At 44.7% G+C, this 26,465-nt stretch overlaps 1 pseudogene; it reads right to left on the bottom strand.

Moving 5' to 3' along the window:
• Nucleotides 1-1,037: 1,037 nt before the first annotated feature.
• LOC144296418 (heterogeneous nuclear ribonucleoprotein C pseudogene) lies at nt 1,038-2,954 on the bottom strand (annotated as a pseudogene).
• Nucleotides 2,955-26,465: the final 23,511 nt, after the last annotated feature.

Here is a 26,465-nt window from a genome sequence, read left to right as displayed (position 1 = left end):
CTCTGACACCTTTGCATTTGCTGTTTCCTGTTCTTTAGAATACCTTCTGCCACTTCTTATTTGGCAAACTCTCACTCACCATTCAGAAGCCAAGTCAAATGTCATCTCTATTGTGAGTTCACACAGCGATGCTTCCCATGGAAGCCCTAAAGCTAGGACTTTAGGGCATGACATTCAGGTCTCGCTCATTGGCCTTGACAGTCCTGTAGTATGTGCTCTGGCCCACAACAATCATGGCACCTGTGCCTTACATAAGTCCTCATGAGCGAGAGTAGCCAGGAGGATCTTCCCAGGCCCTGTCTCTCCGAGTTCCCACACTGGGCTGACAGGTTGGCATAGTGAGAAGCCAGAGCAACTAGACCCACACTGTATTCATGCCTTAGTCTCTGACCTTCATGGTCAGAATGGACAATACTCACCGCCTGATGTGAGGTCCAGGCCAGGCACCCAACATGTGACAATCTTTTCCATTCTGGGCTCACACAGGCCATCAGCTGGTCTGCGGGAGCTGGCAATGTTTGCTAAGTCTGCTGCTGCTCTTCCTACCTGCCTCTGGGGTTCATGGTTCACCATCCCTTTGACTCCAAAACAATGTTCTCCACTTCTGATTGCTGGCCGCGACCATCTGCTGGTAGCTTCTCTCAGACAGCCTGTCATTCAGCCTACACTCACCCTGGGAATAGAACACGACACAGTGCTAGGTTTTGTGGAGCTGGGCTGGACAGGAAAGCAGGATATGGGGTTCCAGCTCTGCCAACCCACATCTGGGACTATTAACAACAGGCCCAACCAATGGCCAGCAGAGAGACTCACTGCATCAAAGGGGCCTTGCAGGGGTGGGGGGGAGGAAGTAAGCCAGATGATGACAAGACTGAGGTACAAAACTTTCCAAGTTGAAATATTGCATAAATATTATACATATTTTATTAAATAATAAAATATTAAAATAACATCAAAATATTACATTTTAAAAGTCCAGGTTCCTCTTTCTCTCTGAGTTATACTTTAGGTAATATCTGAATATATGGTGTTCCCACAAAAAGCACACTTATATGATACACATATGTGCTGTATTAGTGATGTTTTAAAGATTTTATTGATTGATCTTAGAAAGAGAGACAGTGCGTGTAATCAGGGGAAGGAGCAGAGGGAGAGGGAGAGACTCTCCAGCAGACTTCACACTGAGGGCGCAGGGCTCAATCCTAGGACCCCACGATTAGGACCTAAGCCAAAACTAAGAGCAGGACACTCAACTGACTGAACCACCCAGGTGCCCTAGTATTAGCAATATTTCAGACGTGATGGTTACAGCTAATGTGCACTCCTTACATTTTATAGTCTGGGAGGTCTGATTCTAAATCCTGGTTCTGCAGCAACAATCATTCTGCATGATCTCAGACACATCATTCCATCTCTCCACCTATGTTGCATCAGCTATAAAATGAGTTTGTAGACAGGGTTGTTAGGAGAATCAAATCAAAGTGATTGGCACCTATCTCACCTTTCATAGAAATCAAGCATACTGTCTCTCAAATGGACCCTAACACTGATTCCCAAGCAAGGGTGACGTTCATTCCACCAAGACCAGAGAATGTTATAAAGTAGAAACACACAAATTAATCCGCAGAAAACTTCCATCAAGGAGGAAAAGAGGGTGATCTGACATTAAGGGGAGCTCTTTCCACCCAGAAGGGAAGTAGGAGGAGACAGGAAGAGTCTCCTGTTTTTTGTTGTTGTTGTTGTTGTTTTGTTTTTTTAAAAAACCACACATCCTTTTTATTGTTAAGTCATAAAAAGGTACCAAAATTAAAAGCAAAAATTACAGGGTAAGACTTAACGTAACTACTAGGAACATCAAAGGAAGTGAAAGTGGGACTAGGCACAGGGCAATATGAATTAATGAACATGGGAAGGATAAGGATGGGGAGAACAGTGGGCATGTGCTGAAGAAGATACTAGGCGAGAGGATCTGGTAAAAATTTTGATCTTAGACAAGCGCCTAGGTAGAGAAATAATGGGACAAGATTTCTAAACCCCACTATGTGCTTAAGAGTCCTCCTCGCCATTGGCGCTGTCTCTGTCATCCTCTTTCCTCAGCCTCTTGTTCATCATCCTTGATCAACTGCAGGCGGCCATCCCCCCGAGCTTCATTGTGCTCATCGTCCAGTGAGTCCCCCTCCTCAGCAGAGTGCTCTGCACCCCTCAGACTCCATCTGCACCTTGGTCTCCTCTTTGTTCAGGGAGCTGCTGCTCTGCTCCTCTTCTGACTCAGCATTCTCCATCTCTCCTTGTTTGCTCTGTTCTTTCTCAATTTTTTCCAGGCTTTCCGGTAGAGAGTCCAGCTTCTGTTTTATCTGGGTCGGCTCCTTCTTCGTGGTCTGAAGGTCCTCGCCTTTCCACGTTCCAGACTTGGAAGAAGATCCTCGCGGTCCCCGCTTAGGATCGACGCCACCTTCGCCCCTCGGCGAGGTGCTCCCTGATACACGCTGGCGCCTTGGCGGAGGGGAGGGCGCGCGGCGTGACCGGGCTCCTGCCCCCCCCCCCCGGGGCGCCCACGCGGCCCCCTGCGGCCCGGCCCGAGCACAGAGGCTGCGGCGGACCCGGGAAGGGCGGAGGAGCGGGAGTGGCTCTGCCGAGTGGCGCGGGGCCGAACCAGACCGTGTCATCTCTTCTGGCGGCAAAAACCTCGCCGTAAAAACTGGGAGCACTTTGAAAACAACACAGTTTTCATGTCATCTGGGAGGGGAGTTTGAAGCAGCTGCAGCTGATGGCAGGAGAACTCAGACTGTCTGCGACTGCACAGACGGCGGCCGGCTCCACCTCAGGAACGGGACGGCAAGGAAAGCACGATAACAAGAAAATTGGAAGATGGGAAATTAGTGGCGGAATGCATCACGAACAGTGTCACCGGTACTCAGGTCTATGAAAAAGTAGAGTAAAAATTCCATCATTTTGGACAGGAATTAGCTGTGAGGATGAACAAGCTCAGTTCAATGAGCGATTCTCCATACTGCTTTTTTTTCATCACTGTGTTCAATTATCTTTATCACCAACATTTTACATGCGAATATTTCAAAGTGTTGATTTAATCAGGATCATCCCTTTGGTTAGTAAATAAATGTGTTTGTGCTAAAAAAAAAAGGGGGGGGTGGAATTGGGCAGGAGTCAGCCCCAGGAGGGTCCCCACTCCCCCCAGGAGGGTCCCCACTTCTCTTTGCCCATTACCATTAAAGTGAATCTTGAGGGAAGCTGGGAGAGGAGATGAAATTCCTCGAAGCTCTCTATGTGTTTGAGAAACTACTAGCATACCGAGGTCAGGGTCCCTCCTCCTTGGGCAAAGCCTGAAAGCCTTTTGCAGAAAGCCTCACTGGGATCCAGCATATCTGGTATGGTCCACAAGCGGGCGAGAAGCCTGGACAGAGGGAAGCACAGGCGGAGGCTTCCGGAGCCCCACTCGATGGAGGCACGCAGAAAGAAGGCGGTTAAAAGTTTACCAGCCCCCACGGATCTCAGCGATGCTACAAAAACCAAAAGATCAGAAAGAAGACTGTCAGGAAGAGGAGGCAACAGCTCCAAGGGCCTCCAGGCGGAGGCAGAGGCCCAGCCTATAGGTGTCCCCAGGAGCCTGCCGAAGTCACTCACACTGGTGGACACCCAGTTCTGGCAAGGCCAGAAAGGACCCAGGGACACCCAGCAAGGACCCGGGGACACCCTTGAGGACTCCTTCCCCTGCCCCATAATGTGACCTGAGCTGCTCTGAGACTGTGGCACTGTTAGATGAAGGGAAAGAGGAGAGGAGCAGGAAGAAATCCCAAAGGACCAATATTTTCTCAAAATGAACTCTGTTAACATAAAAGAGGCTGTTTGAAATCAGAGAGCCAGAATTGCATTAAATCAGAAAATTAAAAACCATGCTTTCCCTCCCTTAGCCACCCTTCTGCTATCAAGTGAGAAATGAGACCATCAAAGAAAATAACACATTACAATCCTTTGCAGATCCAAGTACTAATGAGCAAACTTCAATGCCTACCACTTGCTTAATTGCTAGTATTATTACTATTATTCCATATTACTATATTTAGCCAATTCAACCAAAAATATTGCAGTTTCCAATGGTTCAAACTAATAGATGCCAGTTGCTATTTTATACAACCAACATGTGGGAAAGGAGGTCCCTTCCCTCTGACCTGAAGGAAAGCATTTCTGAAGGTAGGGCCTCAGGCAGGTCTGGGAGACCAGCAGATCTACGCTTGGTATATTCTCTGCCCAGAACACTTTTCTATCTGTGCCCATCTCCAAGTCCCACTATTTCTCCACCTAGATCACCCATTTCAGGACTGGGGAAATCAAGCAATGTGCTTATCAGCTTGCAATAGTTTCAGAAAATTAAAAAGAAGTGCTTTTTTATACAGAAGGGCCATTCCTAATAATTGTGGTACTTTTAACTAAGAAGTAGCTCAGGATGGAAAATGTTGAAAAATATAAGGTGAGTCATTGCCAATCCCCACTTCTGAGGCCACCATCTCAGTGCTTCCCATTTGGTTTTTCACAGGTTTGAGATCTATGAAACAGAGTGGACAACATACATATAGGCTCTTGCTGGAACAGAGTGGCAAATATGCAGAGTACATCTGAAGAGAGAAGCCTATGCCCTTGCTGGGCTCTCCACCTCTCCACAGCTGTGAACAAGCTGGCCCATAATTCCTTAGCTCCTGAACCACTGTGACATCTCAGGGTTGGAAGAGGGATTGGAAGTCATGCAGCCACATCTCTGCCTACAAACCTCCCTGAGTAATGATGGCATCTCAGCTTGAGCACCTCCAACAACAAGGAGCTCACATATTCTCCTTCCATTATTTGAGAACATTCTTCCTTGTGTTAAAGCACAAGGTGACACATGCACTGATTAGTAGCATGGGTTTTGAAGCCAGAGAGATAAAAAGTCTAATCCTAGCTCTCCATATTGCTAGCTGTGTGACCATGGGCACAGGCCATACTAAGCTCATGTGCCTGAGTTAATCTTTCCCTAACGGGTAAAGGAGAACACGTGTACTACTTATCAGCCCCACCATCAAGTGTTGGATAAGGAACTTCTTGTAGAGTTTAGCCAGGTGCTGGTATATAGGATCCACTCTGACTTTGTCTTGCTTCTCCCATGCTCTCAGCACATCCAACCATGCTGGCCTTTAATGTCCCAACTCTTCACTGCCCCAGGGCCTTTGCACTTGTCCTTTCTAGAATGTTCTCCCCTTACCTCAACTTCACTGACTTTCCTTGACCACTCTATACAAAGTCACCCTCACTTCCCAATTTGTCTGTATTTTCCATCTTGCTCCTTTTTTGTAGCACTTCCTCAATCTGAAATGAGTTTATTTATTTGTTTGTTTATTGCCTGACTTCCCTGACCAGAACATTATCCCTATGAAAGTGGAAAGTTTGTCTGTTTCATACACTAGTGCCTTGCACATGGAAGGCACTCGATAAATATTAAATGAATGAATAACACTATCATAGTCTTTCAGCATTCTTAATGGAAAGGAAAAACCTTCCATGAATTCCAAGTATGGAGAGAAGAGGAAATAAAGCAGAAAATGGAAGAATTGTTAATTGCCACATTACCCTGAGATTGAAACAACTAGAAAAGCGAAAATCTGAATGCCTAATTATAAAATGCGAGCAAAGGCAGTTTTCAAATAGGAACAGGATAATGTCCTCAGGAAGCAGATGGATTATAAAATGCCAAGGATGGCTACTTCACACCCCCTCAAGACCTGTGCCCAGTTCTTTACTGGAAGGACAGCATGATTTTTCAGCCCTTCCCAAGAACCTTTCAACCAGCAACACTTCAAATGAAAGTACAAAAGAATCAGAGAATCCTTGCCATGTACGGCATCTGGGCAGAAATAAGAACATCTGTTCTCAGCATGAACCCTATTAGCTTCATCATTTGGCTTTCAAGGAAAAAAACGCACAATTATGATACATGGGCATAATCGGTGGCAGGGTAGCAACTTGCACTCTACAGCAGGCTGCATGCTCGAGGCAGACATGGCTGCTGGGGAGGAATGCCGCATGCCAAGGTACAGGAACATGCCAGCAGCAACCGCTGGGTTACCTGGAATCAGCAACTTGTAGGGTCAGGGGCCATCTGGGGACTAGAAGAAAGGGAGTGAGTCTAGGGAGGAGGAGGTAGGAAGAGGTGGGAGGAAAGAGGAGACAGAGGCAGGGAGAGAGGAAAGAAGGAGGGGGAGGGATGGGAGAGGGGGCAAGACAGCAGCCGCACAGACCTGAGCTGGACAGAAGGGCACAGGGTAAGGCACGGGTGCAGAGAGAAAGAGAAATGCTCACCCTGCCTGGCAGGCGACCGGAGTGGCAATGTCCCCGCATAAACAAGATTGCCGCTGTTTGCACCTCAGCAACACCCCTGCCCCATTGGTATTACTCCCAAGTCACAGAACAAGTGTGTGCAGATGAAGGGCTTGGCCTCAGCTCTGTCTCCAGAACCTGAGCTCCTTACCGAGTATCATGCAGGACTCTGCTACCTCCCTAATACTCCTTGAGCTTATTGTCGCTCTAGTGAAAACAAGCCAGAAGCAATGTAGGCTACGGCTATGCCTTCATTTGTCATGTGCAAGGCCAAGAGCAGGCCCAGTTATTACAGATGACACTACCCACATCTTAAGGAAAATGGGATTGGAATTAGATAGACATGAGTTCAAATCCCAGCTCCACACTCAAAAAAGCAAGTAAGCGTGGAGACACAAATGGCCTTATGGCTAAGCCAGTGTTCTCGGCTGGAAGCTGAGTCTGAGATGCCCCCAGGACCGTGGTGAGGATGAACCAGGACCATGTAGAGACTTCACAGAGTCTGGCACTTGGTACACAGCAGCCTTTCGCATCAAGAGCCAATATGCTTCCTGTGGAAGCTGAGCAAGGAAGTGATGGGAAAGGAAGGTAGGAAGATAAACATGGAGAGGACAAGGGAAGCGGGGACCAGAGGTGGCAGACAGGGAATGGAGGCTGCAGGCAGTGGCAGACAGGGGCCAGCTCCAGGGAGACCAAGAACCCCACCCATCTTGGCACCCTGAGAGCCTCTCCGAATGACGGTTTGGATGCTCCTGAAAGCCAAACAACCCTTCAATCAAAGGTTAAATGATATACAGAATAATCTACATAAGAGACCAGAGATTTATAGGCTATCTTTTAAAAGGCCTTCTCACCAAGTTGTTAAAGCTTAAAAAAGGCATACAAACTGTTGGGGATTTACCCCAAAGATACAGATGCAATGAAACGCCAGGACACCTGCACCCCAATGTTTATAGCGGCAATGGCCACAATGGCCAAGCTGTGGAAGGAGCCTCGGCGTCCATCGACAGATGAGTGGATAAAGAAGATGTGGTATATGTGTACAATGGAATATTCCTCAGCCATTAGAAATGACAAATACCCACCATTTGCTTCAACGTGGATGGAACTGGAGGGTATTATGCTGAGTGAAGTAAGTCAGTCGGAGAAGGACAAACATTATATGTTCTCATTCATGTGGGGAATATAAATAATAGTGAAAGGGAATATAAGGGAAGGGAGAAGAAATGTGTGGGAAATATCAGAAAGGGAGACAGAACGTAAAGACTCCTGACTCTGGGAAACGAACTAGGGGTGGTGGAAGGGGAGGAGGGCAGGGGGTGGGAGTGATTGGGTGACGGGCACTGGGGGTTATTCTGTATGTTGGTAAATTGAACACCAATAAAAAAATAAAAATAAAATTTAAAAAAAGGCATACAAAAGGGACTATGTTTCTAATATCCAAAAGAACTACATTATGCAGAAAGATTCATACTCAATGGACTCTAATAAAACTGAGGAGGTGCTGTTAATATTTTTGTGAGGTCTCTCATCTTGGAAGATGACTTCCTGATGTTTCAGCCACGTGGGTGCTAGCGTGTGAAAAGCTGTTTAATCTTGAGCAAGTTGCCTAACATCTCGGACCCTCAATTTTTTCATCTGTAAAGGAAATATAACAATAGAACCTTCCTCATAGGTGGTTGTAAAGCTTAAACAAGATAACGCATGCGAAGAGGTCAGCACGATGCCTAGCCCATAGAGGGAACTCAGTCAGTGCAAGCTAAGATTCTGACTGCTATCTGCATTATTGTCGGGCAGCTGTAATAGACAGTGTGCTGCCATAAGGATCAAGAGCCACACAAACCCAATTTCTGTAAAATATCCAAGGAAACTAGTTTAAAATATCAACTCCTTCCTCTGCCTCTTGTCTTATACATACCAGCTCCCAAGACCTCTCAACTCCACATTGTAAGAATACCTGTCCTCCATTCTGTCCAGTCCTCAATGGGTTTTCTTCATCTCTCATGGGATGGTCCTCAATCAGCTGCAAAGGCCTCCTAAGGAAGCCTGCTGCTAGCCCACTTATTCCACCCCACACACTGAGGCTGTATAGTACTAGTCCATCTTTGAAGTCTTAGCTGGAATTGACATTTGATTCATGCACATTTGTTTGCCTCTACTGCATAGTTTAACCATATCTGATTTCATTTTAAAAATCATTTAAGTCACTTACCATTTGGTTAAGTGGATATTCCCCAAAACCCCCAGAACTTCTTCAGCAGCCTTGGTAACTAGTAGGTGCTCAGTGAATGGTTGTGGACTTGAACCACAGATATGTAAAAAAAAAAAAAAAAAAAAAAAAGTTTAGATAAAATGACTAGGAATTTGTATGCAAGCGTGTCAATAATTAGCAAATTAGGATGATGAGAGTATAGCTGTATTTTTGTCTCAATTTCCTAAGCATAGGGATGGATATTTTCTATTAATCATTGAAAACATACTGTTAAGACACAAAGGTGCATGGAAGTATTGCCTGGACACCACACAACAGAGCATCTTTTGGCTGCTGCTTGTGAGCACTGTTTGCAAAGCCCAGTGTGGTTTTTGATCAGTGTTTCTTCACTGGGAAAGAGCAGGCGCCCTACGTCTGACAGATCATCTGCTCCTGAGCATACAACCTTAAAGAACAATGACCTCTGAAGTCAGAAGACGCAATCATGCCTGCCCCAGTATACAGTGATAGCCAACCCACATCTCACACCTGAGCCAAAGGGAAAGAGCGCAGGACACGCTGTGCCTCGGCCTGCCCACTCAACGTGTATCAGAATATGTGTTTGCCCTGGCTTCCTCCTCAGTAACATGGAAGGGAGTCCACCACTACTGATTTACTCAACACAGTGTACTGGCTCATCAATGAGTCCCAGGACTGGCAGCCAAGAAGTGGTTTATCCTGTATCCTTTCTCACTTGTGGGTAAGGAGAGAGAGCATCAGGTTGGTGGGATCTAATGTTGCAAGCAGTGATTTATTTGCTCTTAGGAATCACAGCTTCAGCTTAGTGACATCTGTAAGCCAAACATTCTCCTCGAGTATGTGTTTTCTTCAACTGTTTGCCCCCCGGGTGTTGCAGGCTTGGTTGGCATCCTCCTTGAAGTTGACAGCCCCTACTGCCACCCTCCAGCTGACAAGACACTTGGGCATCAGCCAGGGACAGGCACCAATGGCATCGCCCATTCTGCCTCTGGCTTCTGTGGCTCCTTATCACCAGGTAACACTGCCAGGTAACAGTATCCCACAAACCTTAGTCATCACTCCCCTTCTCAGAGCCCCACTGGCTAAAGGAAGATGCTTTTCCTTTTCTATAAAGCATCGTTTTCCTTTTCTCAGTTTTGTTTCCTGCTTGTATTAAAAGCCAATGAGGCAGATGGATGAGGGAAGTAACCTGGCAAAGAAAGAAGACCCATCCCGGGCATTCACTTCGTAGAGCCTGCGGTGGAGCCAGGCCCTGTGCAGACAACTGTGGATATGTGTGGCCTCAGCCCCAGACCCTGGCACCTGGAAGCTAGTGATGCATGGTGCATGCGGTGAGACATAGGTCCCAGCTGCCAGGAGCCATGCCTTTGATCAAGAGAGGCACAAGATCTCCTGAATTCTGGTAGACCCTTTTCAGGATCCAGGACCACAGGACTCTTCTTCAGGTCTCAACAATGAATAAAAAGGAAAAAAGAAAAGAAAAGGCAATCCAAAAAAAGAAAAGAAAAGAAAGAAAAGAAAAGAAAAGAAGAAAGAAAGAAAGAAAGAAAGAAAGAAAAAAAGAAAGAAAGAAAGAAAGAAAGAAAGAAAGAAAGAAAGATTGATTTAGGGGGAAGACACTGGACTTGCATGGGTAGACATGGATTTTTACCCCAGTTCTTATACTAACTAGCTGAAGAATCCTGGCCAAGTTACTTGACCTCTCTGAGTTTTAGTTTTCTCATCTGAAAAACAAAGGGGGACTCCTGGGTGGCTCAGTGATTGAGCATCAGCCTTCAGCTCAGGTCCCCAGATGGAGTCCCACATCGGACTCCCCGTGGAGAGCCTGCTTCTCCCTCTGCCTATGTCTCTGCCTCTCTCTGTGTGTCTCTCATAAATAAATAAACAAACAAATAAATAAATCTTTTTTTTAAAAAAAAAAGGAGTGGCTTTACAAATCTCAGAATTTATGGTAAGGATTAAAGGACATAATTTACATAAATTCATAACATCTGATATTGGGTACATGCTTGATAAATATTAGGTGTCATTAGTATTTGTGTTACTGTTTTAAACTTTTTAGTCAAGAAATGCACAAGGATAGGATATTTTGGATCACTTTTGTGGTTCCCCAACTTTTGACTTACCTAAGTACTTGCATGAGAAGAGCCCTTAGCCCTCCCCATCTTCCCTCCTCCAAGCCCAACCCAATGTGCCTATCCTCATCCTGGGTTCCTGCAGCTGTCTTTACTAGGCCTACTGGCATGTATGTCCTTGTCCTCTGTTCTTTTCCAGATTGCTCCTCACGGGCTGGGACTGTGCTCTTCCTCACTCAGTAGCATCTTTAGTGTCCAGAACACTACTTCCCATGTACCAGGTCCTCAACACAGTGCTCCTTGAGCGGAATTCTTGCCTTAACTCCGGCAACTTGAAACATGAGCTATTGATTTCACAGGCTGAGATCTTTGAAGATTTTCAAAGTCTCAGAACCACTACCCAGTCAGAGAAGTTCAAAGAATGAATTTATTGACCGGCTTAGTCCGCTCTCAAAAATCATTTACACTTCAGTCAGGAGAGGCCAGGGGAAAGGCTGTTCACTGGGGAGCTTTTGCTTCTTCATAGACCGTCTGATATCAGAGGAGAGGAACTTCCCTTGGTCTGTACTCGGATCATATGAACACCCTGGGCATAAAATAGCCCTTCCTATGGGCACAGAGTATACTCAATCCTTGCTCCCTATAGCAAGGGACCATTTGGCATTGGAACAGAAAGCTGGTCCACACCACTGGGCCTCATGTGGGAAGCCAAAATTTGCAAAACTTATGCCAATATTTCTAAAGAGGTCCCTATGCTCACTGACTCATTCCAGATTCTCTCTTTCTTTGGGTAACATTTATAATTTACTCTCAGTTTTTAAAGATTAATTTGGTGCTCCCTGAATGACAAATAATACTATTAATGTCAATTAACAATGGTATAAACTCCTAACATTTGCGCGCACGTATGTGTGCTGCGCGCGCACACACACACACACACACAGAAACAATAAACAAATGAGAGTTAAGAAAACCCTGTATGCAGGACATTAACTGAGAAAGCCACATTATGTATAGGCTTTTTGAAATAAGCCATTTACTGCACTGACCTAAAATTTCATGGCCTGTTGTGGGCTTCCAGATAGGCCCTGCATGCTATCATGGAATTTGAGAATATTCTTCCATGTATTAAAGCAGCCAAAAGATAGGGAGATGAGATAGTTACGGATCAGAACTACAAAAAGTACAAATAGAAAACTCTAGAATGTCCACTTCTAGATTCTGATGGCATTGGTGACCGTCCATTGCAGATAGAGAAGCTGTCAATCACTTATTGTTAAATGGGGAGGATACAGCTTCCCTCCCTTTCAGGCCATATAAAACTCTAATTGTTTACCAATTTTCCCAGGATTCACATAAAAAATTATCAGGTGGAACTACAAAACTGAATACTTACAGATCTTACAAACAAACTAGAGACTTGCCTCAGGGCTGCTCAGAAAATGAGGGCATTTGGGCAAGGCCAGGGGCTGGAGACTTCAGCAGGTGTGGGTCAGACCCTGGTGCTGGAAACAACTTGTCCCAGGGGCTCTACACTGGGAGGGACAAGTTCCCAGAAAGGGCAGTACTGCTCCAGCCGGACTGCCCAGGCAGTTTGCTCTCAATTATCCATCCCATGTGTAATTTCAGGAAAACTTCTTTTGTAAATTGCAGATTTTTTGACACTTAACTCAAACATAATGAGTTGGCCAACAGTGATTTCATGCCCAAGTAAACCTGTCATCTTCACTCTTAGCCTTTTCCTTCCCTTCTTACAGAGAACAAGGATCCAGACATTTTCCAAGAGAAAATAAACTCCCAAAGCTGAAAGATTAGAGTTTTCAAATTTGCTTAAAATGCTGAACCTAAGAAGGGGGTTCTCAAGTTGGCAACACACTTCCCTCCCACATCCCTACTAAATCACCAACTCCAGAGGCTCTGACTCAAAGAATATGTAAGCCTGAGCCTCATCTTATAAACACACCATTTCCATGCCCCATGTTCTAGATTCCTTGTTAGTGCAGTGCAACTCAAGGTCAGGGCAAATAAGGTAAGGAGACCATTCAAGTTCAACTTCTGAAGCTGTTTTTTCTCTGCTGAAGTTTAGGTAGAGGCCAAGAGGACTGTTTTCACTATTGTTTCAAGCTAAACTGCTGACAACTAAGAACTATGAACACTTGGGCAGAATTTCAAACTCCAACAATAAGCAAATGGCATAGGGAGATTGTCTTGTGTTGCTTTTCTATAGAAAAATGCCTTTCTACCTTGTGACATTCCAGAAAGCTGTGGGCACTTTGTCTGTGCCCACTCAGGACTTCAGTGGCCACCCTGGTAGCCCTCAGAGCAGCCTACTCGGGCAGTTAATCCAAGGGGTAGAGAGGCACTTGATGTAGGGGAGCACTGGCAGCCCTAGCGGCATGCCCAGGAACAGGTGTCCTCCTTCCTCTGGGGTGGCTCTGCCACTTACCTGGCTTTTACAGGAATTGTGATTCGACAGATTATCAAAATTGTCATGAAAGCCGAGGATGACTGAAAATCTTGGCTAAGTATATAGCACCACGTAGATTCCAGAAGGTTACTTCCCTTCTCTTCTTTAACCCTTACTTCTGTCCCAGTGTTTAAGATCAATATGGTTTGCCTCCACCTGCATTCACTCATTTACTCTATACCACACCCTCTCCCACACCTCCCTGGTCTGTTACACCCATGGTCCAGATCTTTCCCCATCCCCTCTTATATCAAAACCCCTACTGTGTGTACTGTTCCCTCTGGGCTCTGTCATCGCTCAATGGAAGCTGTTATTTGATAAAATCATTTCTGCTCATGTACCAAGACTCACAAGGGATATATGCATTCACTGGGTTATTTTTAGAGAAGATGTGTTAACTGAAGAAGTGATCTTGTATGGAAGTACGGAAGACCAGGGATTGGTATTTTGACGGGCATGAATTAATCAGAAGTCTTTCAATGACAAGTAGCAGAAAGCCAACTGAAATGAATATGAACAAAAGAAGGAGTTAATTGGCTTATGTGACACGGAAGGGTAGGGGTGGAGCTGTCCTCAGCTGGAGCTAAGCCCAGCTGGAGAGGAACCCTGTCAGGACCTGCACTGACTCCCATCCCAACCCTTGCCATGTGTTGGCCCAGTTTTTATCAGCTTCTCTACTTGGCAGGGACTATGCTCCCAGCAGGTCCAGGGCCACGCAACTTACAGCTTCCATCAAGAGAAAAAGACTTCTTGGACCCTTGGGAAAAGGACTCTTGGGAGAAGGACTCTCATTGGCTCAGCTTGAATCACATGCCCATCTCTGGGCCAGTCCCTGTGGCCAGGAGATTTGATTGGTGTTTGCGTTTTCTCTTGCCGCATCAAGTGGCTTTAAAAAGCACACATTTATTAAGTTATGGTTCTGGAGCTCAGAAATCCTGCAGAGGTGGTGCCGGAAGGATACATTCCTTTCTGTAGGCTCTAGGGGAGAATCTGTTTTCCTGCTTATTCAGTTTTTTGCCAGAATTTATTCCCTCTTCTGTGTGCCATTCTCAGCTTCTAGAGACCACTTATAAGAGCCCATGAAATCACTTTGGACTCACCTGGATAACCCAGGATAATCTCAGGGTCCACAACCCTACTTCCATCTGCAAAGTCCCTTTTGCCATGTAATGACAATGTGTTTCAAAGAGCAGACTCATCTGTAAATGGAAGCCAATATGTAAAACATATTCCCAGGTTCTGAGAAGAGAGCATCACCATCTTTTGGAAAAGAAGAGCAGCGTTATTTAACTATCATAGACAGGTTTTGTCATATATGCACCTGTGTAGTCATAGCATGGGCTGGTGTGACTGACATCTCCAATAGAATCATGTGGAAGGGGAAGGAAGAATAAGACCCCTGGTGAAGAACAGGATGCTGTTGGCAGTGGGAGGAAAAAGAGAGAAATGTCCACTACGAGACAGAACGGGCAGAATTACACATTTAAGTCACTGCTCGAAAGTGTTGGTAGCCTTTTTGGTCACAATTTTAATATTTCCAATGGCAAGCACCTAAAACATGTTTTCATGAATAAATGAACGGATGGGAGGGGAGGCAAATCAGAGGCAGAGAATTAATCTGTTACCAAGTTTACCCATCCTGAAGTGCTAGAACTTTGTTGGGCTTAACTATGAGAGACACAGAGGAAACAGAAACTACTCCTAGGAATTTGGCCCAAAGAATCACGCTCACATATGGCAACAGAAGACAGCCAAGAAGGAAGAGGGGACTGGGATCCAGCCCAAGACTCATGTGCTGAAGTAGACCAGGGGTGGAACAGAGGGGGTTTAGACTGAGAGGCTAAATATAGCATCCATGGGATGTAGGATTCTGGACTGTTAGTTGAGACATATTGGCTATGGTTCAAATTCCTATAACCAGCCATATGACCTTGGGTAAGTCTGACCTTGGGTCAGTTTTATCTCCAGTGAAAAAAGAAGAGTAGGGTTATCAAGGATGTCAGTGAAATGCTTGCCACCAGTCCCCATCCCACATCCACCCCTGACATCCATAACCAACCACAACACTCTTTGCAAATAAGCCCAGGCCATCCTCAGAATCCTCCAGGCAGCTCTCCAACAGCTACTACTAATGAATCTAAGTCACAACATGTATTAAAACTCCTTGGCCATTCTAGAGTTAGAAAATTTCTAAAGTGCTTTGCAGCTTTGACATTTAATATTCTAAGGTTCTAATATAGATCGATTGCTTAAGACCAAGGGAGACCTAGATTCCCCCATTTTAAACTCCTAAGGCTGGATAAGGACAAAAACTACCTGGTGGAAAAGGCAGATGGAGCTGAACAATCTTCATGACTTAATCCCAGTAATCAACAACAGTATCACTAGGAATTCAAATAAGAAATAAAATAAATCTTCCTCCTCACCGGAAGTCGACATGCCCCCTGAGTGCATTACAGATGTTTCACTGGGTGTTTCATGATCCTTGATGTGCAGGTAATTGCCTTGAGATTACATAGATAAGCAATCTGGGTTTGGGGCCGGAAGAGATGGTGCAGATAAACCAAGAAATGTTGTAGGTCACTGCCCTAGAGTCTCTGCAATAGGGTTTAGCAAACAGGAAATTTATTAGGGTATGGCCTCTGGGTTAATACCTGTCCAGAAGGAAGAAAGTAAGATTGGCCTGAGGGTAACATTGGATGATGGACTCAGTAAAGGTCTCAGCTGATGGCATGGTGAGTTCTGAAGCTGGGCTGGACTTTCAGAAATGTCTCCAATTGGGAGAAGGGGATCAGACCTTTATCTGCCTCCAATTATCTGCCAGTCATCTGATGGAGGCTGCCCCCAGGAAAGGTGGAGTCCTTGGGTGAAGAGGCAGTCTTCATAGAAGGCAGTTCCCAAAAGAAGGCTGATAGTGGAGCACACCCAGAGCTGAGGGAATAGTTCAATCTGGAAGGAAGAGCTGAATGGAGCCACATACAAAAGAAGAGAAGTGAATGGGATCTCCTACCTGGATGGCCTCTTTAGATGACCAGCAGGGCCCATTGATACTACTTTTTATTTTTCATGGCACGTAGAAACTATCCTCTGTGTCTCATACAACCTGCAGTTTCTTCAGGTGTTAACCAATGGCCAATGGTTGTGCTCAGTAAAAATTACCAAGAGACATAACTGGTACTGAAGTTTCTCTCTGGGGGATAAGTGTCATGAGTAATTTTAATGTTAATTTTATAGTAAAAACATTGGTGGACAAATGATATTATCCATATAAGTTATATAAAGATAGTATATTCATTTTCTAGGGCTTCCGTAGAAAAACGCCACAGACAGAGTGGTCTAAACAACAGAAGTTAACTTTCTCACAGTTCTGGAGACTAGCAGTCCAAGATCAAGGTGTTGGCAGGTTTGATTTCTCCTGAGGCCCCTCTCCTTGACTTGCAGATGGCTGCCTTCTCCTGTGTCTTCACATTGATTTTCTCTGCAATGCATATCCCCAGTGTCTCCTCATCTTCTTATAGGAATACCTGTCCTTTTGCATTAGGATTCTACCCTTATAACCTCATTCAACCTTAATTACCTCTTTAAAAGCCTCATCTCCAAATACAGTCACATTGGGGCATAGGGCTTCAACATATGAATTTGGAGAGAAACAATTTAGTTCATATACCTAGTCTAGAAAAATCATTTTAACACACTCTACCCATTAGTCTATGGATGAATGAACAGTAGAATGCAAGATTTATATATGGAAGCCATTAACAATAAATTTTGAGATTTTTTGGCCTCCTTTTGTTTTTGCTTCATTGTAGAGATTGTATTAGATAGGATTCAGAAAACACAGAAAAGTTTAAATTGAAAATAAAGATCACCCATATTCCTATTTCCCATTTAAAAAAATTAACATTTGACATATTTCCTGCCAGTCGTTTTTCTCTGCTACATAGGAATTTCTTTTATGTATTGTATTATATATGTCTTGTATCTACATTTTTACTATATATTATCATTTTATCATTGCTCAATTTTAAAAGAAAGACAATATATCCACAATTTAATTGTCTGATATTTTATTTTATGAACTAACACACTAAATATTGAATGTGAATATTTTATTGAACGTCTGGCTTTTAATATGTATATCTATATAAATCAATACCTATATATAATAATCATTTCCTTTTTCCTTCCTTGCTATGCAAATATTTGAATATGAATATTTTGTTGAATGTCTGGCTTCCTAATATATACATATATTTTATAATCATTTCCTTTTTCCTTCCTTGCTATGCAAATTTTCAACATTCTTTTAGGTTCACTTCAAGTGCTCCCTTCTTGAGTAAAGTCTTCTCCAGCATGTTTGGGCTGTTATAATATGGTCTTCCTTTGGATTTATATACTGTGCTTTCTATATGTTTAATCCTGTCCTTCTTGTTATATATCTTGCATTACTGTCACACCGTATTTTTGTCTTAAGCCTTACTTCCCAAATGATTGTAAGCTTCTTGAGTACAAAGACTGCACCTTATATTCCTCACTATGCCATGGACAATTGCTCCTCACTGATTGATTGGCTGGTTGATTGATTAGTTTGCTTGTTGCTTTGCTGTTTTCTGAAAATGAAGACTCAATCCCCAGTTGTCTGTGGAAATAACTTTTCCCCCTACTTATCCTTTGGAGGGCACTGGTTTATGGCATTTCCACAGCAAGACTAAATTGGGTGTATTGTGTTCCTTTGTGTTATCCTGATTTTCCTGCTCTGTGTGCCTTGACAGCAGGATAGTTCTATTATGTTATATCCTATTGTGTTATTATAATGGCTTAATTACTGTGTATGGGCTTTTAACTGAGAACTGGGGAGAGGGTAAATTCTATAAATAAAGTGTGCTATTGGTGACATTAATATGCTGCCAGGTTTAGTTGTGTCTCCATTGCACAGGTTCACATTAAAATTCAAAGTGTTGCCAAATATATGTTATAGGTAAAGAATCTACTTTAAATTCCTCTAGAGGGTGAATTAAGCTTCAGTCAAAACATGTTCCAGAAAGAGGAACTTTGATGTTCTGATGTGCCCCATACTGTATGGCAGTCTATCCAAACGTTTTCTGTCTGTGCAGTAAAAGACAGTACTGTTCAATGCCTAGAAACATCTAGAAGAAAACATTCTTTACGCCTAATCTGGCCAAAAATAATCCTTAGATTATCATTGCTAAACCAAATTTATCAGTACTTAAAATGTAGACAAAACTGTATCTGGCTTACTAGGATAACAGAACGCATTGCTGTAAATGGCTAACAGACCAAACCCAAATGACTTTGAATATTTAAAACTGAAGTGGGGGAGAAAAGAGGGAAGTGAGGGAAGATGAGAGGGAGGGAGGAAGGAAAGGAAGAAGGAGCGAAGGAGGGAGGGAAGGGGCCTAGAGTTATGCATATACCCATAATGTCAGAGAAATCTGCCATTTTGTTAGCTTTTATTTCCTAGCTTTGTTAAATTTAAATTTCCAGTTACAAGAACCATAGTAAGTATGCATTGAGAATGTATAATCAGCAAAGTGGGGGTCATAATTTTGGACATTGCTGCTTTGATACAATGAATGTGGTGAAAGAATATGTTGTTGTCTTTAAAAATATTTCAGCTTTTATTTTTAAAAATGAATAGGAAAGCAGATAACTTCATCCCATCCAAGGGACCATCCATCCCAACATCCTTGAAATTCAGACCCCCACTCCCACTCAAAGGGATAAAGGATGTTCAGGAAGGGGACAAGTGGGGCCCACACTACTGGCTTTAAAAAGTGATTTTTGTCCTTAACCAGACGCATCTAATGCCATCCTTCCATGTGAGTCACAGCGGAGGGCCATTTCTGGGCCCCAGCCTGAATAGGAATGTTGAAATGATTGTTCTAATAATTCAGGGGGAAAACAAAACATCATTTCACTCACCTCCATACATCCTGAGAGTCACATGGACCAGATTTTTGTCCAGTTCATTGTTTCAGTCCTTCATCTCTGCTTCAGGTACAGACCTTGACCAGATGTTCCAGTGTTTTCAGGGGGCGGGCCTTTTCGAGAATGAGAGAAAGGCAACGATGCGGAGGAGCAGGAGTGAGGAAGAGAAAAGGCAGTGGCTTTGCAAGGGTGGACAGAGCTGGGACCAGGACAACATCACATGTCTATGCCTCCTTTCCCCTGAACAAGAGCTGGAAGGAGAATAGACCCACAAGGAAATAGGCCTGTGGTCCGTCCTGTCAGGAAAGGGTGAGGAAGGCACTTGTCTTGGGCATAAAATGTAAGGGGTACCCCAAAACTCACCAATCAAGACAGGAGCCTTTTGTAGCAATGTTTAAAAAAAAAAATCAAAATCCCTGTGAAAACTCCATGATAAACAGATTATCAAAATTTTAGATAGTTCCAACCCTGCATTTATATGATCCTCTCTCATTGGCTTCATTCTAACTCCAGCCTTGGGTCTCCTGGCCCATCTGCAACAATTTAAAGATGCTATCAAATAAACAAACAAACAAACAAACAAATAAATAATAAAATTTAAAGCTCGGAAAGGTCCTTGCCTCTGTGCCTGAGGGAAAGGCACTAACAGTGGGGAAAGGAGGTAGACACAGAGACAGAAGACCTCAGTGAGAGTTGGCAGGAGATGAGGGAATTGGTAGACCCAAAGGCCTAAACTCAGTTTAAAATCAGGTTCAAAAAACAGAATGGATTAGTGTTAGATTAACAGTCCAGAAGCAGGAATGGGAACAGTGGGGGAACTCTAGTCTTCTGGCCTCTTCAAATTTATGAATCTCAGTCCACGTCCACATTATTGGGCTCAGTCCACATCTCCAGTACCCAGCTATTCGGGATTTTGCTGATACCCCATGCCCTAGGCCATATGATTGACAAACCTGTCCTGGGGAAAAGGTAATAATAAAAGGAGAGGAAAAGAAGTAGGAAAACTAATACAGGTGGAAAGTAAGTGTAGGTGCCAGCTACCACCGCAGTAACTTGGAAATTAGGTAAATAATATGTAGATCAGTATCAACGAGGGCCACATGGGTGACTCAGTGGTTGAGTATCTGCCTTCGGCTCACAGCGGGATCCTGGGATCGTGGGATCAAGTCCTGCACTGGGCTTCCCACAGGGAGTCTGCTTCTCTCTCTGCCTTTGTTTCTGCCTCTCTCTGTGTGTCTCTCATGAATAAATAAATAAATAAATAATTTAAAAAATATATCAACGATATTCAGAGTCAATTATGAAGTGAAAATATATCTCAGGAGAGCAAGATTTGATTGTAACTCTAGTATATTAAAAAAAAAAAGTATGAATGACAAATATTCTCTCCTTGACCAATCTTTCTACTCAGGCTCCTCTGAGTAACGTTTCAACTAACCCTAACTTTGGGATTTCATGTTTCTCTGTGCATTTTCCAGTTTTAGCAAGAATCCTGATAAGTACTTTTAACCGAAACCCCCACACTCAATATCAGATATTGATATCTGATACTTTTAACCGAAACCCCCACACTCAATATCAGATATTGATATCACCATCCCCCAGGTGATGTCTGGTCACCTGGCCTGCCTTCAGCAAGAACCCTATTAGATCAGCTTACCCAGAATCCCACTTGACCCCTCATGTTCCCTCTTAGCAACTTTCCATCCACCAATGCCCACCCCGATCCTTGGCTGTAAATTCCTACTGGCCCAGGCTGTATTGCAGAGTTGAGTTCACTCTCTCTCTCTCTCCTTGTGTTAGACCCCATTTCAGTGGTTCCCACACCCATTACAATTGAACCACCACTTGAATAAGCTCTTTAACAACTGTCATTGAATAATTGTTTCCTTCACATGAACCTGGGCTCATCTATATGGAAAAAACAGTTTTGTTGGAGAGTATGAAAAGAGGGAATGTTGGTTCTTTCCTTCCTATCACATAGCAAGCAGGTAGAAAGCACTCATGGATCTAAATGACAAGTCTGGGCAAATAAATAAGAAATTTTGTTTAGGTGACTTATACCTAGGATTTCTATCTTTTTTAAAGATTTTATTTATTTATTCATGAGAGACACAGAGAAAGGCAGAGACACAGGCAGAGGGAGAAGCAGGCTCTCCATGGAGAGCCTGATGTGGGACTCAATCCCAGGACCCCAGGGTCACGACCTGAACCAAAGGCAGGTGCTCAACCACTGAGTCACCCAGGAACCCCAGAATTTCTATTTTTATAGTAATAGTGTTTTAGAAGAAAAAGTGTTAAATATGTCAATTATAAGAAGGCTTGGTCAGCAATGGAAGCATAGAATAAGGAGATTAACAGAGAAAAAAACCACAGGTGCAGCCGACAGGAAACAGTGTCCTGGTCCCTCTTGCTGCATAAAAAATAAACTAATCCATAAAAAATAAACTAAACCAAAATTCAGTGGCCTAAAACAACACCTATGTTATCATGCTCATGGATTCTGTGGGTCAAGAATTTGGACCAAGTACAGTAGGGACATTTGTCTTTGCTCCATGATGTGTGGGACATCAGTGAGGAAGACTTGAATGTTGGGCTGCCTCCACAGAAGGAGCTGGAATCCTCTGGAGGCTCCTTCTCATACACTTTGCCTACGAGAGTCCACTGGCCACATGGAAGTTACACTTCTCATTGTACTTGAAGAAACCAGCTCTTCCATTTTAAGCAACATTGCCTCCAGGCTGTTAGCGTGCATCACTGTGGCACTGCTTCCCTGGCCCCGAGAATTCCATCCGTCCCTCCAGGACACGAGGCTTAGGTCAGCCCCTAGCCCCAGTCCATCTGTCATCACCAGTATCTCCACCATGGGGCTAGGTGGGGACACCAGGTGACCTACCCCAACCATAACCCTCAACATCCATGTGAGTGACTTTTTTTTCCTTCTGAAACCAAGAATGAAGGGAAGGAGTATAAATCAAAACAGGGGAAAGGAAGCCATGAATCAAAACTGAAAACTACAGAAAAGGGAGCAAGGCACTGCCTGCATGAAAAAAGGCAGCAAAGAATAAATAAATAAAACATCTCAGCAGTGGGATAGCTCATGAGGTTTTTTCCAACACAGCCCATGCTGACCATTTCCCCTCCAACTGGCATTAGCTGGGTGCAGCACTCCCACCACCAGCTTTTTCTCTGGAGCATCTTCCTGACTTCATACCAGAGGGTCTCAGCAAGGAAAGAATGTCAAGGACAGAGGCATTGCCCGTGCCATCAAACAGACCTGGTGCAGCCCTGGCAGGGTCTCCAGCCACTGGGTTTACACAGGGACCCTCACCTTCCTCCACAGGTGGGTTATTTGTTTAACAAACACTTACACTGAGCTTACTCCCTGCTGGGCAGTGGCCTGAGTGCTTTGCAAATATTAGCTCAGTTAATCCTCACAACCAGGCTAGAAGGGAGGCACTATTGTTATCTGCATCTTACAGATGAGGAAACTAAGATAAATAAGATCATCTATTGTCCAGTGCACCCAGCCAGTAAGCAGTCAGGCCAGGATTCAAACCCAAGCCAGGGGCTCCAGTCTCTCTGCTTGCAGCCCCTGGGCTTGCATGAAGCTGGTAGCTGGGGCAGTAAGGAGCAGGGGATGATCTCTCAGGCTCATCTGAGTGGGCATGGCTGGGGCAAGAGTCCACTCAGATTTCCTGGAGGACTTCTGTGGCTGTCCTCTGCACCTGCCCCCTGCAGCTAATGGGTCTGTCCCCCCTCAACTGTCTGCCCCTTATCTGCCTGCCTGTGAATCCTGGTGCAGAGCGCCCAGGGTCACTGAGGCAGTCTGCAAACCTTGCAAGGGGACTGAGAACCCTTTCTGCTGTGTTGTTAAGACTCCAGTCTTCAGAGATAACCATGACCTCAGTTGTAGGGGTGCGGGTGAGATGGGGATGGGGTAGGAGTAAGGCCGCTAGATAAAATATGGAATGCCGCATTCCACTGGAAATCAGACTAACAACAAATACTTTTCTTTTTAGTACAAGTTATGTTCCATGCAATATTTGAGACATTCTTAACACTGAACAAAAATATGCATTATTTACCTCCTAATTTAACAGGGCATTTTGTATTTTTATTTTCTAAATCTGGCAATCCTAAACGTGGGCTTCTGCATATCTCTAAAATGCTGGGTGGGGACACAAGTGGGAGAGCAGATGAGCTCAGCATAGGGACTCAGGTGGTGATGAGCCCTCTGAGGAGCCAGGAAAGTCACCCTCCATGCTAACAGAGGCAGTTTCCCATGGTCTGGACAGAAGCAGTCCTCTGGTCATGACAGAGCACAGGAGGAATATGACAATGAACTCCCATTTCCCACCATGCTGCTCCACAGGCTTGGATCCCACACTCTGCAAGCAGCTCCTTGCCCTACAATTTTTCATTTTGAAAACTATCAGAACTGCAACAAAGTTACAATGATAATAAAACAAATATTCATTTTGTCACATTTCCATCTGCATGTGCACACATGTACACATAAGCACACACGTGTATTTGTTTGATGAGCCATTTGTGGCAGATGCTGGGACATTTCACCCCTAAATACTTCAGAATGTGTGTCTTAGGAACAAGAGCATTCTCCTACAGTGCCATAATACCATGACCATACTCAAGAAATGTGATGTTAATACCATTTCATGAGCTAATGTACAGTCTACACTCCAATTCCTCCAATTATCCCAATATATGTGTGTCTGTCTATATGTACAACTGTATGGACACAAATATACATATAATTAATGTCACATTAATATATAATATGTCATAAATACATATTGTGTATATGCATATATATCGGTATATATATGTATACACACACACACACATCACATATGAGTGGTATATATATACACACAATTGGAGGAATTTGCATATGAACTTTGTATATGTATATATACATACACACATTATTAATATATTACTAATTTATTATAATACAATTTTATTTCATTTTATTTTTGATCCAAGATCCAATCGAGGATCCCGAATACACTTAACTGTATGTTCCTTGAGTTTCCTTTAATCCAGAAGGACCTTTCCCGAGAACATACTGCATGCTAAACTAAGTGCAAGTGGCTTGGCAGATCTTATCTAATTTCATCCCTTTTACAAATAAGGAAACTGAAGCTTTCTCTAGTTAAGTAACTCACCCAGGGTCACATGGCTAGTAAACGCCATACCCAGGAGGTGACCCCAACCCTAATTCCAAAGGCCACCCCCTTTCCTTCCCTGCGCTGTCTGAGCTCTGTCTTCAGGAGACAATACTGAAAGAGTGATACTGAGGTTGGAACCTGAGAACTATTCCAGGTGGTCAGAGAAAGTCTCATAGAATACATAGGATTTTAAGAGAGAAGCTGATCAGGTCAGTGAGGGAGGCAGTGTAGGATCAAGCTCAGGAACTGACACAGACCCAGGTTCAAGTTGGGATTCCTCTGTTTCCCAGCTATGTCCCCTTCACTTCCTAGAACCCCACTCTTCCACCTGTCACAGGAGAGGGACAAGAGGGACCTCACTGGATGGCTGTGGGACTCTATTAAATATCCACAATATGTTCCTAGCACTTCAGCTGACCAGGCACATGCCAGGGGCTTGATAAATGGCAGTGACTGCTGTCACAAGGTGAGCTGCTGCCTGAGGGTTGCCACCCACAGGAGCCACGGCAAAGGGCAGCTGTGCCAGCCACCAGTTGCCAAGATGAGAGGAACAGGAATCACGCTGATATTCAACATTCATGCGTGTGGGTTCCATCACAGGAGGAGGGGGCTGACCGTGGGGAATTCAGGGATTCGGTCTACATTGCTGGAAATGGTGAGATAAGCCCCCCCCTTCCTGGCGAGAGCTCCCTTCCAGAGGAGCAGATGGGAAGGAACCTCAGGCCGAATGTCCTGCGGCAGGGGGACTGCTGCCCCTGCTCACTAGAGATGCAGGCAAGGGGCACAGCCCCTTCTCTGTGTTTCCAGCATCACCGTCACCTGTGACCTCCTGAGTGTTTGGAAGCCCAGTGTCTTCGGGGCAGGTGGGGTCCCCCTCAAAATTCCTATGTTGGAGTCCTAGTCCGGGACCTCAGAATGTGACTACCCTTGGAGATGGGGCCCTTCAAGTGGTGATTACGTTAAAATGGGGCCTTTTGGGTGGGCCCTAATGCTGTCTGACTGGTGTCCTTACAAGAAGAGATCAGCCCACAGGGAAGACCATGTTAGGACACGGAGAGAAGACAGTCCTTTACAAGCCAAGAGGAGGGGCCTCACAAGAAACCAAAAATGCCAACACTTTGATCTTGCGTTTCTGGCCTCTAGAGCTGCAAGAAAATACATTTCCATTGTTCGGGCACCTTAGTCTGTGGCACTCTGTTATGGCAGCCCTGAAAACCTAATGCACAGGCCCTTGTGTCCCTAGACACAGGTTGACCTACTGAAAGAAAGAGACAGCTAGACAGAGATTGGGCATGGCCTCCTGGGAGGAATACACAGGGCTTCTGCTCTGCAGAGGGGTGGGGGACATAGCAGCAGGTCCCCCAGCCAAGACTCAAGAATCCAAGGTTTTGGACACTCTCTGCCATTCCCGATTCCTACTGGACAGAAGCAGGGGACAGGCCAGCTTGCAGACTGCCTGTAGGCAAGCCATTAGCCTGGCTAATGACTCACCGCTGAAATGAGGGCATGGAATTCCATGATTTTTAAAGTTTCTTTCTCATCTGAAATTCCTGCAGCAGAGAAGGGGAGCAAGCTGGTTGAAAGAAGAAGCTGAGCTGATTGTTCTGTTGACAAGTAGTTCAGTGGTTTGAATGCTCCATAATTTCTGTGGAGAACCTGGCATGTGTTGCGCAAAAGCCAATAAACCGGAGAACCAGAGCCAGGCGCAGCATATGGTGTGAATTGGCTTTTTCTTTCTCCATGGAAAAGGTTGCTTGACAAGTCAGGGTGGTACTGGGGCCAACCTCGGGGTAGTTGTTCTCCTGCACCCCGGGCCCATCTACTTGTGTGACATTGGCAGCTTGGAGGGACCTCTTCTTTGTTACAGAGGGCTGCATGGCCTCGGGGGACGCAGAGAGCCTGGCCTCTCCAGGGACACTGCCAGGCCACACAAGAAGCCAGAATGTTAAAAAGCTGCAAATCCCAGGACAGCAGTGGCAGCTACAGCCACACACACACTTCAGTGCAAAGACCAGCTCCTCATACCCCTTGAGGGGGCGGCAATGTTATGTGGTCCCAGTCTCCTGCTCACCCCACTCCCTCAAGATGGAGGAGGCTCTCCCTCCACTCATCACCGAGCACCCGCTGAGCCCACACCCATCTGTCCTGTCACAGATGACAGGCTCAGGCTCAGGGTCAGAGGG

The sequence above is a fragment of the Canis aureus genome, chromosome 24 (assembly GCF_053574225.1).
Source record: "Canis aureus isolate CA01 chromosome 24, VMU_Caureus_v.1.0, whole genome shotgun sequence".
NCBI lineage: Eukaryota > Metazoa > Chordata > Mammalia > Carnivora > Canidae > Canis > Canis aureus.
This window is presented reverse-complemented; position numbering and strand designations above follow the sequence as displayed.